The following is a 9,757-nucleotide window of genomic DNA, read 5'->3' as shown; positions in this document are numbered from 1 at the left end:
GTGGGTAGTTCTCATAAGGTTACCTAAGTACTGTTGGCCTGGCAAGATGACCCCCAATACTCCCCATCAAATATCTGCAAGGTCTAGCTATTTCTCACACATCTCCTTCAGCAACTGTGAAACCCAGCCATCCCTCATGGTGCTGCCTCTAACTTCTACTGCTCTCCCCCTGTCATTTCCTAGATCCAGAAGTTTCTCATGTCACATCCAGTAGTTTCTCCTATTCAGCTAGCTAAACCACAGATCAGGGTCTAACCATCTAGCTGCATACCTTAACAAAGACAACTTGTTTTAAAGCATAATAAGCATTCTAATGTATTATTTTCAAAGTTTTTATTAATGTAACTATAGCCACTTTGACTTCTCCTTTTTCTTAGTGTTAAGGTAAGAATAAGGAGTTGAAAGTAAAAAAAAAAAAACCCTACCTCATTTGTTATTTTTACATTATTTTTCCAGACTACAAGGAGAATTTACATTTAAATCATTCCATTATCCCTGAACTTCATGTTGTGCAGTGCAACAGACCAAAATTATATCTCCAGACTTTTTTATTTCCAGAAAGAGTGAATTCTCTATACTGTTGTACTACTGTGAATGTAGGAAGAATGAATTTACAGTGTTTTAAAAGAACCTATAATCACTTTGCCAGTAGAGCTGGGTTCCCAGTATAATGCTGAATTTTTGAAACCATGGTGTCACAGAAACGCTAGGCTGACAGCAATATGTTTCAAAAGTCAATTTTCTGTAATGATATCAAAATGCAGTGGTTAAATTGAACAGGAACGTTATGTGCTATTGAAATACAACAGCCAGAGTGAACAGGAATACTGGGTTGCAAACGCTACGACAAACACAACTTACTGACGGGTTCCGGACGTCACCTGGGACGTACCCCTACAGGACCCGTAACCCGACCTAAGCTTACAACGACGACTCCGAACGCGCCGCTCGCTCGCCCCTCAGGCGAGGCACTCGAGCCCGCGGCCTTTCCTGAGGCGCCGAGCCGCGCCCAGCGTCTCCCGCCGCAGACCCGCTGCTCCGAGGGGCACCAGCCCCGCGCCGTCTCCCGGCGGCTCCACCTGTATGTACGCGGGGTCGGGCCGGGTCGCGGCTGGCGGTCACACACGGCCGGGGGGCTGGAGACTTCTCGCGGGCTGAGGCGTTTCGGCGAGCCCCGCTCGCTGCCTGGCGCGGGGCACCCTGCGCACGTGACGCCGGCCACCGCACGGGTCGGGCGGCTCGCCCCCCGTCCCCCCCCCCCCCCCCCCAACGGTGGGTGATGGTTTAACCCTCTCCTGCCGGCGGGCGAGGAGATTCGGTCCGCACCGGGGAGGGCGCACCTGCCACGGCGGGGGGGGGGGGGAACAACTAAGTGCAAAAAATATTTGACAACTTAGAACCACGTCATATTCTGATGGCACTGTTTAAGATACTAGTTATAGGCTCTCATTTATTCCAGAGAGTATATTTCTCCTTTAAAAAGGCCATTTCACTAAAACTACAAGGCCTCATGGTAAAGTGAGGTATTTTATGAATTTCTCCTTTTTTTTTGTTTGTTTGGTTTTTTTTGTTTGAACACCAGTATTGACCAATCTAAAACTGTCAGAATATCACATTTGGAAGTTTTAAAGGTGAAAACTAAGTTTGGGGTTGGTTTTTCGTTTTTGTTTTTTTTTGTTGTTGTTGTTCGTTGGTTGGTTTTGTTTGTTTGTTTGTTTGTTTTTAAATAGGATAAAGAATGTGCTAGAAAGTTAAACTATCGTATGCAAAGCAAGAGCTCTAAAGAGGGTGGGGACAGGAGGGATTTAATATAAATGCACTGCTTGATCTTTTTCCATAGAAAATTAAGAAAACCAAAAAAAGTTATGCAAGATTTTATCACTTAAAATAATCAGATTGTACACTCAACATCACCAACACAATGTACAGTTAATAAATGATCTCATACTAGATCCTTAGTTGTTATTCTTATTGAAACAAGGCCATTCCTCTACGAATACATAAACTTCCATTACTCTGTGTTTAAAACTGACTGATCTACCAAAATAAATACATTTCTGAACTAGCCAAGCAGGAGGAATGCCCTGTGTAGTAATCCATTCAAGCATTCAGATAACATCCATTACTTGATAGCAGTTTCTGGAACATTTCCCCAAAGAGAAAGCATGTACTAACAAGATAAATAAAGTACAAAATCACTAGCATTAATTCCCTAGAAAAAAAATGTTTGAAATAAAAAGCTAATTTTCCTAAAGGTGACAAAAATAAGATTGCACCTTGTAATTCTGCAGAGATTCATGGCCACGACAGGAGAGTGTCAAGAGAAAAGAATGTGAAATCCTACAAATAACCTGCAAATTCAGTTCTTTATCTAATCTAAATTACACAGTTTTGGTTCCTGATTTTGCCTGTAGGTATCTGTTAGTTTAAAATTCTTACATCTATTGCATTTTCTGTTCTACTGGAACCAAAACAATTAAAATTAAAACCTACAGTATCATACACAAGAAGTAATTATACTGCACAAGAAAACTGAAGTGCAGTATGCTTTGTAACAGATAATGTGGAAATGATCACCACAGGACAGCCTGAAAACTGTCAAATCTAGACCGATCACCTACATATTGTTATAAATCACCACGTTGTAAACTACATACTGCTGAATCAGATATTTACAAAATCCTAATGGCTGTTAAACCTCTTGGATTTTAGAAATGGTATCTCTGGGTATTATAAATGCCTGTAAATATCCTAATTACAAAACTATTAATGAAATATGCACGTCTGTTGCATATCAGCATATGTAATGAGCTAAATGTGGTTAGCTATGAGTGCTGTCACCAGTTATCAGTAACAAATAGAACAATAATGGGATTTTCTGAGTGTCGCACATCTCCCCAAATACCTCTTTTAGATTAAACAAGCCAAGTTATTTTCTTCAATAACTCAAGCACATCTTCATTCAATGAGTCTCTTTTGTGTTCTCACTTCTGCTGAAGGAATTTTGGGAAGGGAAAACATTTAATGATTTCAAGGTGCAGAAGATGAATAGTTTTATTACATATTGATTTAACACATATCTATGAACTATTTAAGTGTTAATTTTGTTACTATGAAATTAGTAAAAGCTCAGCAAATACTCCTTGCAAGATACTTACTGGTGCAGAAAATGCCAATACCTGCAAAGAATTACATAGATACTATATTTTTTATATTTGTATGGGTACACAAGGGGATAAGGAATTTATGATCTCAGTTCAACTATTTTCCTTGGTCTAATGTAAGTTCTACTGTCTGAGGAGCAAATTCATGTTTTTCTTAAAACATGTGCTAACTATGGGCAGTAAAGAATGTCTTTTACAAAATCTAAGCATTCCATAAGAACAACTTCAAATATCCACATGGAAAATAAAAATGAGGGTACCTTGCCAGTAATGAGATTATCCTTATAGACAAAATGAATCCCCCCCCTTCAAAGTGTAGAAAATGCCTCACATGGAAAAAATGAACTTTTTCTATTTTATTTGCCATGATGAAAGTTGTTTGAAAATCTAATCTACAGAGGCCTTATCTCCATTTTCTCTCACTTCAGGAAGAAATATATACAGCTGACCCTAGAGTCAAAGACACAGAAGCCAATCGTTAAAAAAAAAAAAAAAAAGAAGATATTTTCTCCATAACTATACAAATTTAAAAAATTTGAGATCCCTCCCTTTGAGGGACAGGTCTTCAAAATGTCTAAGACATACCTCTAGCATACCACAGTCCTTTATGTCCCACTGTCTCTGGGCCACCAGCAGAAAGTCTTGCATTGAAGCCCAAGGAGAAGCAATGTGATTAGATCAGGACAATGTCCTTAAATATCTGGTCTTTTCCAACAAGAGGGTCCTCCACTGCTTTTCAAACACCACTGCCTTTTCCAGCTGCAGATCCAGCAGTATCTGCAATGTTGAGACTGCACTCAAGAAACAAAACCTCACAATGTCAGAAAGGCTTTGTGTTGATGTGGCAAGTGCAAAGTCTCAGGATTTGGGTGGGCTTGCCTTGGCCTGAACTGTTTTGAGAACTTTCTAGTGTTCAAATGCCACTTGTCTAAACTCTCTTACCTTAAACTCTGGGAACAACGTATAGACAAATCACCACATAACATGAGCCCTTGATGTCAATGAAGGGTGGAGAGGCTAGTTTTCAGTGGGGAAACAATGAGAAGGAAGTACACTGTGCTGAGAGAATTTATAAAAATAATTTTGAGTGTACTCGAGAAGGAAACTCCTCTATAATGAACGTTGCATTCTTCTTCTCAGAAATATTGGGATGATGGTAAAGACTGACAACCTACTCTATCACATTTTTCTGGAGGAAGATTGAAGTGTAAACCTTAGGACAGAGAAAAGTGTGAGCATAACAACAAAAAAAAAGGTTTTTATATAGGAAGGCTTCTTATGTAATGATTTTCACTGTTACTAATGAGACTTTTCAGTACTGATTAGATCATTTGGACTATTAAAACATTTAGACTATTAAAACATTATTAGACTGTTAAAACATTAATCAGAGTAACCATAAATTTTTCACTCCATAGTGTGCCTATGGTGTGTTCCTTTTGCCTGTAATAAGATTTTGAGTGCAAGAGGATTTTAATTCACCATGAACTTGGGAGAAAACAACAGAGCTGCTGCTATCAAAGTTTCTGTGTTTTTATAAATCACAAACAAGTCTTTCCCAAGGATAAGTAACTGTGTGGACCTTTGAAGGTCCAAGTCAGTTACTAGAACAAAACCACAGCAGGTCTCCAGGGGAGTGGCAAGTCTGCATCCTTTATTATGTCTGTTTTCAGTGGCTGTTACCTTCACAGGTAATGTTACACAGAAAGCTGGGACAAAGCCCAGCTCAGAGTAATCTCTACTTCTGTTTGAAAAAAATGCTGAGGAATAGGGAGAGACTGCTGAATTCAATTCCTAAGATAATAAAAACCTGTAAGATTTTAGTGTGACACCTCCAATTTCAACGCAGAGTTTATTTCTGATGTATCCAACTCACAGAAAAATACATCTCCCATAAAGCATTTGCCATAAATGTTTATGAATCACTGGGACCTTTACAATGTTAAAGCTGGCATAAATATCTCAACAAAATCATTTTTTGTGCCTTGATGTTTTCTACATAAGCTCAGGAAGAATAAACAATATAGAAAAATAGGGAAAGTGTTGAAGTCTCCTTAAGATACTGCAATGTTGAGAATAGTAAAGACCATGGCCAGTTGTGAAGAACTGCAGGAAGCACTCATGATACTGAACATCTTGTCAAGTAAGCCACAGATGAAACTGAGTTTAGAGAAATGTAAAGCAACACCCATGGAAAGAAAAATCCTCATTTTACCAATTACTGCTACTCAGGAAGAGTTTAAAAAAAAAAAAAAAGACATTGATGTTGGGCTAGACTGGTCAGCTCCAGTATAACTGTTTGTATGTAGCATATCAACACCAAAAGAAAATAAGAATTGTATCCTTTTACAAAACAGCAATGTATGTCACTTTCATTGGTATGACCCCAAACTTGTCTCAATGCAGTGAACGCTGTTCCAGCACTTCAGTCAGCAGTGCTGCACCATTACATTTCCCCCTGTGAAGGGTCGAGCCTCAAGAAACCCTGCTTCAAGCTTAATTTACTGTGATTGGCCTTGCTGCAGGGAGCCTTAGGCTACCACATGCCAGGTTCTCAGGCATGTCATATTCCCTTTTGTTGAGCGGAGACCCTTGCAGTCATAAATTTGGCAGCTGGAAGTTCTGTACTCATTGTCACAAATTTCTGAACTGAAGAATTTCATTGAGAAAGTCTTGGAATAAAATTTCTAATTCATACAGAGTAATGAGAAACCAGAGCAGAATACAGTGATTATTTTTCTAAACCAAAGCATTTTAATGACAAATTATTTGGTTTTACTATGTTTACAGAAGTCTGAAATTAAACAGTCAGAAAAAGTAACCTAGGCTCAAAATGAAAGAAAAACAACAATCAAAAATTCAGACACCTGAGTGCTCTTTCATCTTTGAAAGAATATTGAGACCAGTATTATCTCATTAGAATTATTTTCATAATTTTATTTCTAAAGGTCTCTGCCTGAAAGTACTGTCTGGGTCTTTGTAATTTTAGGCAGTTGTGGTATCATTTTATCAAGAGATAATGGCTTAACATACCATGCAACTATCTAAAAAAGTCTTTCAGTCTTCATGATGTAAAGGAAAAAATTCCATAGAGAGATTGTTCATAGAAATGTGTCTGTTATTTAACTTTCTGTTCTTAATCATTAGATAATATATGGAATTTGGAGAATGACAGTTAGCAAAGAATTGGTTTACAAAAATGTTCATAAATATTACAGGCCAGGTGGCTGTTTCAGTCAAATAACATGGAGAAAGTGCAGTCTAAACTTTCAGAGGGTTTTGGCAATTTTCAGTCTTATTAGGAGTCAGTAGAAAGTTACTTATTAGTAACCGCTGTTTTTCAAAAAATGTGCATGGAAATCACTAATCCGGAGTAGGTTTATTTGTGCTCAGTCACATAAGAATAGAAAGTTTTGTCTCATGCTAACCAGAGATGGTACATTTCTGCTTCTTTTTTTCATTTCATGCAAAGAATTAAACAATGCTCTTATTACAGTATTTTCAGCTTCTTTTCAGTTACTTCTGAAATACAACACTGATTCCTGGGGGAAAAAAATGAAGTAAAAGAGAGAGATTGGAAATGAGTGACTAAAGCCCAGTACCTACCATTTACTGTCACTTTTCTTCTCTTTAAAACTAACCTTTCTTTCAAGTGGATTATATGGATATTCTGTGGGTCACTCTAAGCAATCTGTGCTAACCAAAGATTCTATGTCAGGGGGTAAAACTAGCTGGTCAATGTATAGTCAGCATTTGGTGAATGTATAGACAGAGATCCAAGTAGCTACATGGTACTATATAAATTTTCCTTAACACAAGCCTGAAGTCATTCATTTGACAGAATGCCTCTGAGAACTATATGCCAGTATTCACCAGATATACTGCAGTAGGTCACCATTTACTTTATAAACAGTGATGCTTAGATATGGAAGTAATGAACCCCCTCCAGCAGGGCGCGGATACTGAAAACAAAAAGAAATTCTCACAGACATCAAGACTATGAAATACATAGTCTTAGAGGACACACATGAAAAAACCATGGGAGACTAATATCCTAATTAAGAATAAAGTCTATCACTGTTATGAAAGGAAACATGGAGCAGGTCCAAATAGACACTTTCATAAAGAAAGAAAAAAAAAAAAGATACATTAGCCACACAGGACTGAAATGACCCGTATTCCTATTAGTGGAAACAAGAGTGTGAAAAGGTGCCTCCATGAGCGAAACATGAGCTACTAAGAACCCAGATGTTTAGGCAACCAGCTCATCAAAGCCAACAGCAAGGGAGTCGTAAAGCATTGAGAAATGCTGACAGGGCAATAAGCTTTGAGTAGCCTTGTAAAAGACTGGTTGATCAGCTCATGATTGCTAGACATGACAGGGAAGCAGACCCTGAAAGACTCAGAAAAAGTCCAAATTCTTCCACTATGGTAAAAAACCCAAAATAACCAGGAGGACTGCAGGGAGGCAGGTGGGGATGGACAGAAGGTGCAAGCTAAGCCTGTTCCTCATACAGGGAACTTTGCAGACTCTTTCACTGTTATTTCTAGCTGTTTAGTTAGAGCTCTTCCCCTTGGAGAAGAGAAGCTCCCTAGCAAGCAGAAGGTGAACTGTGAATCCTTAAAAAAATTGGAGGAACTGATCAATAGAGACCTTTTAAAGGGCAAGTTCTGTGCAGACTGCATCTCCTTCAATACAACACATTTCACATGGCAGAAATGGGGATTTACAGCACTTGTGAAACCTCAAGCCTGTCTTAAGCTGGGCTTCCAAAAGTCTGCTTTCTTTCCTATACAATAATTTGAAGTATTAAATATTTTCCCCTTTGCAACAAGCTTATGAACAGCAGAAGACTATTTAGTGATGTATAGCAGCTTAAATAGTCATTCTCAGTGGGAGGGGAGAGATAATAAAAGAAGTATGGAACAACCAGTTGGTCATAATGCTATGACATAGATGTCAACCAGGAGTAAAGAATCCTGCTCAGGATATTCCAAATAAAGTGAAAATAAAATAAAATAAAATAAATAAAATAAAATAACAGCAATACTATAGTTTAAAAACTAAGGGGATCTGTACACCAAATGCAGCAGAAGACAAAACTCAAATTGCTTCTTCGTACTTGTCATTTAAGTAACAGACAACTGCGTAATACTCAGAAAGGAAGCACCTACAGTGCCAAGGAACTAATGATGTTCCTTTAATTTTCCTTTCTCTGTACATCTTGAGATAATGTGATTTTCCATTGAACCTGAGACTGTAAATTTGTATTGGATACAGATATATTCCTTTTTAAAGGTTCTCATACATAATCTGTTTTCCCATGTTTCTAGCATACATAAACTAAAGTCCTAAATGATTTGGTTAAAATACATGAATTTAAATGAATGGTGTCAGCTTTTTGTGCATGTTTTATCAAGGTTCTTTGTTGGTTTTCCACAGCTTTTACACTGATAAAAATCACTCCCACTGGAGAATGCTTCAGTATAATTTTTGATATACAATATCAGAAGTCTTCAAGCATTTCAAGTCTGGACATGACAATAGATTTCAGATTTCTGTTTTCCAGCAAGGCTCTGACAAGTCATATTGACAAGAACAGAAAGAATGAAGAAAAACCTAGAAATTTGGCATTCATACATCATATTTCTGCTTCACTGTGTACAACTCCCTCTCTACCTTGGGAAGTTAAAATATATTGCAACCTAATAAATGTATGTATACCTATCAGTTAGGGAATTAAAGAACACTGCAAAGAAAGTTTTTGAAAAATTGCTATATCTGACAGGAAAATTGAAAGTAGAAATGAGATACCAAAATCTTCAGACTGTGTTTTCAGGATTATTCCAATGATTAAGAAAAAGGTTGTGTATGATTTACTCCTGTAAGCAAAAAAAGTAAAGTGAACATCAGAGAAAAAGTTCAAGCTTCACAGATGAAGACCCTGAGTCTGAGGGGGTGAAACGGAATGAATCAATACTGAAGCCTCTCAGTGGACACATTTGTTACACTATATAAGATCATAAAAATCATAATTCCTCCCAAAACAAAATGAACAATAATGAGTTAAAGGTGACAAACAGAAAATCTTACTCTTTGTGAAATATCAACCATTCAAGGCCTACATTTTCGAGGAGAAGTTTGCACACCCCCCAGCAGAGCAAGGTGATTGAATGGTGTAAAACAGTCCGATTGCTTAGACTAAATTGGAGAAGGGTCACCAAGGATCTGCCTAGAAACCACCAAGACCATTTGAGTTGGTCTTAACTGAATGGAACAACCCAGAGGAGTGGGAATCACTCCAAGGGGCAGTGCAGCGATGTGTCTGGCAGGGAGCAGACTGGGACCGCCGTGCAGCTATAAGTAGGGAAAACCCAAGCTTTTGGGGACTGCATGAGTCTATGTCAGCACGTCTGCGAGTTTTTGTGTATATCTTGTTTGTGTGAAGCTTAAGGTTCAAGCTCAAGGTTGAGTTTATAGTGTCAAGCTTGTACTTATAGTATAAGTGACCCCTTGCAGTTTTACAGTTCTGCCATGCCTCCTCATGCACATTCATCAGAGTGAATTAACAGTTGCACATGTTGTAATTTTA

At 38.1% G+C, this 9,757-nt stretch overlaps 1 long non-coding RNA gene across 1 annotated transcript in view; it reads left to right on the top strand.

The window, feature by feature from the left end:
* The first annotated feature begins 869 nt into the window (after nt 1-869).
* The window catches only part of LOC142035455 (uncharacterized), a 58,465-nt gene continuing 49,577 nt past the window's right edge, over nt 870-9,757 (top strand). Inside the window, exon 1 of the long non-coding RNA XR_012651883.1 lies at nt 870-1,081. This is a non-coding gene — a long non-coding RNA (uncharacterized LOC142035455). The remainder of the gene's footprint in view (nt 1,082-9,757) is intronic.

This window comes from Buteo buteo, chromosome 10, assembly GCF_964188355.1.
Source record: "Buteo buteo chromosome 10, bButBut1.hap1.1, whole genome shotgun sequence".
NCBI lineage: Eukaryota > Metazoa > Chordata > Aves > Accipitriformes > Accipitridae > Buteo > Buteo buteo.
Note: the sequence above shows the minus strand (reverse complement) of the source record. Positions and strands in the feature narration are given on the sequence as shown.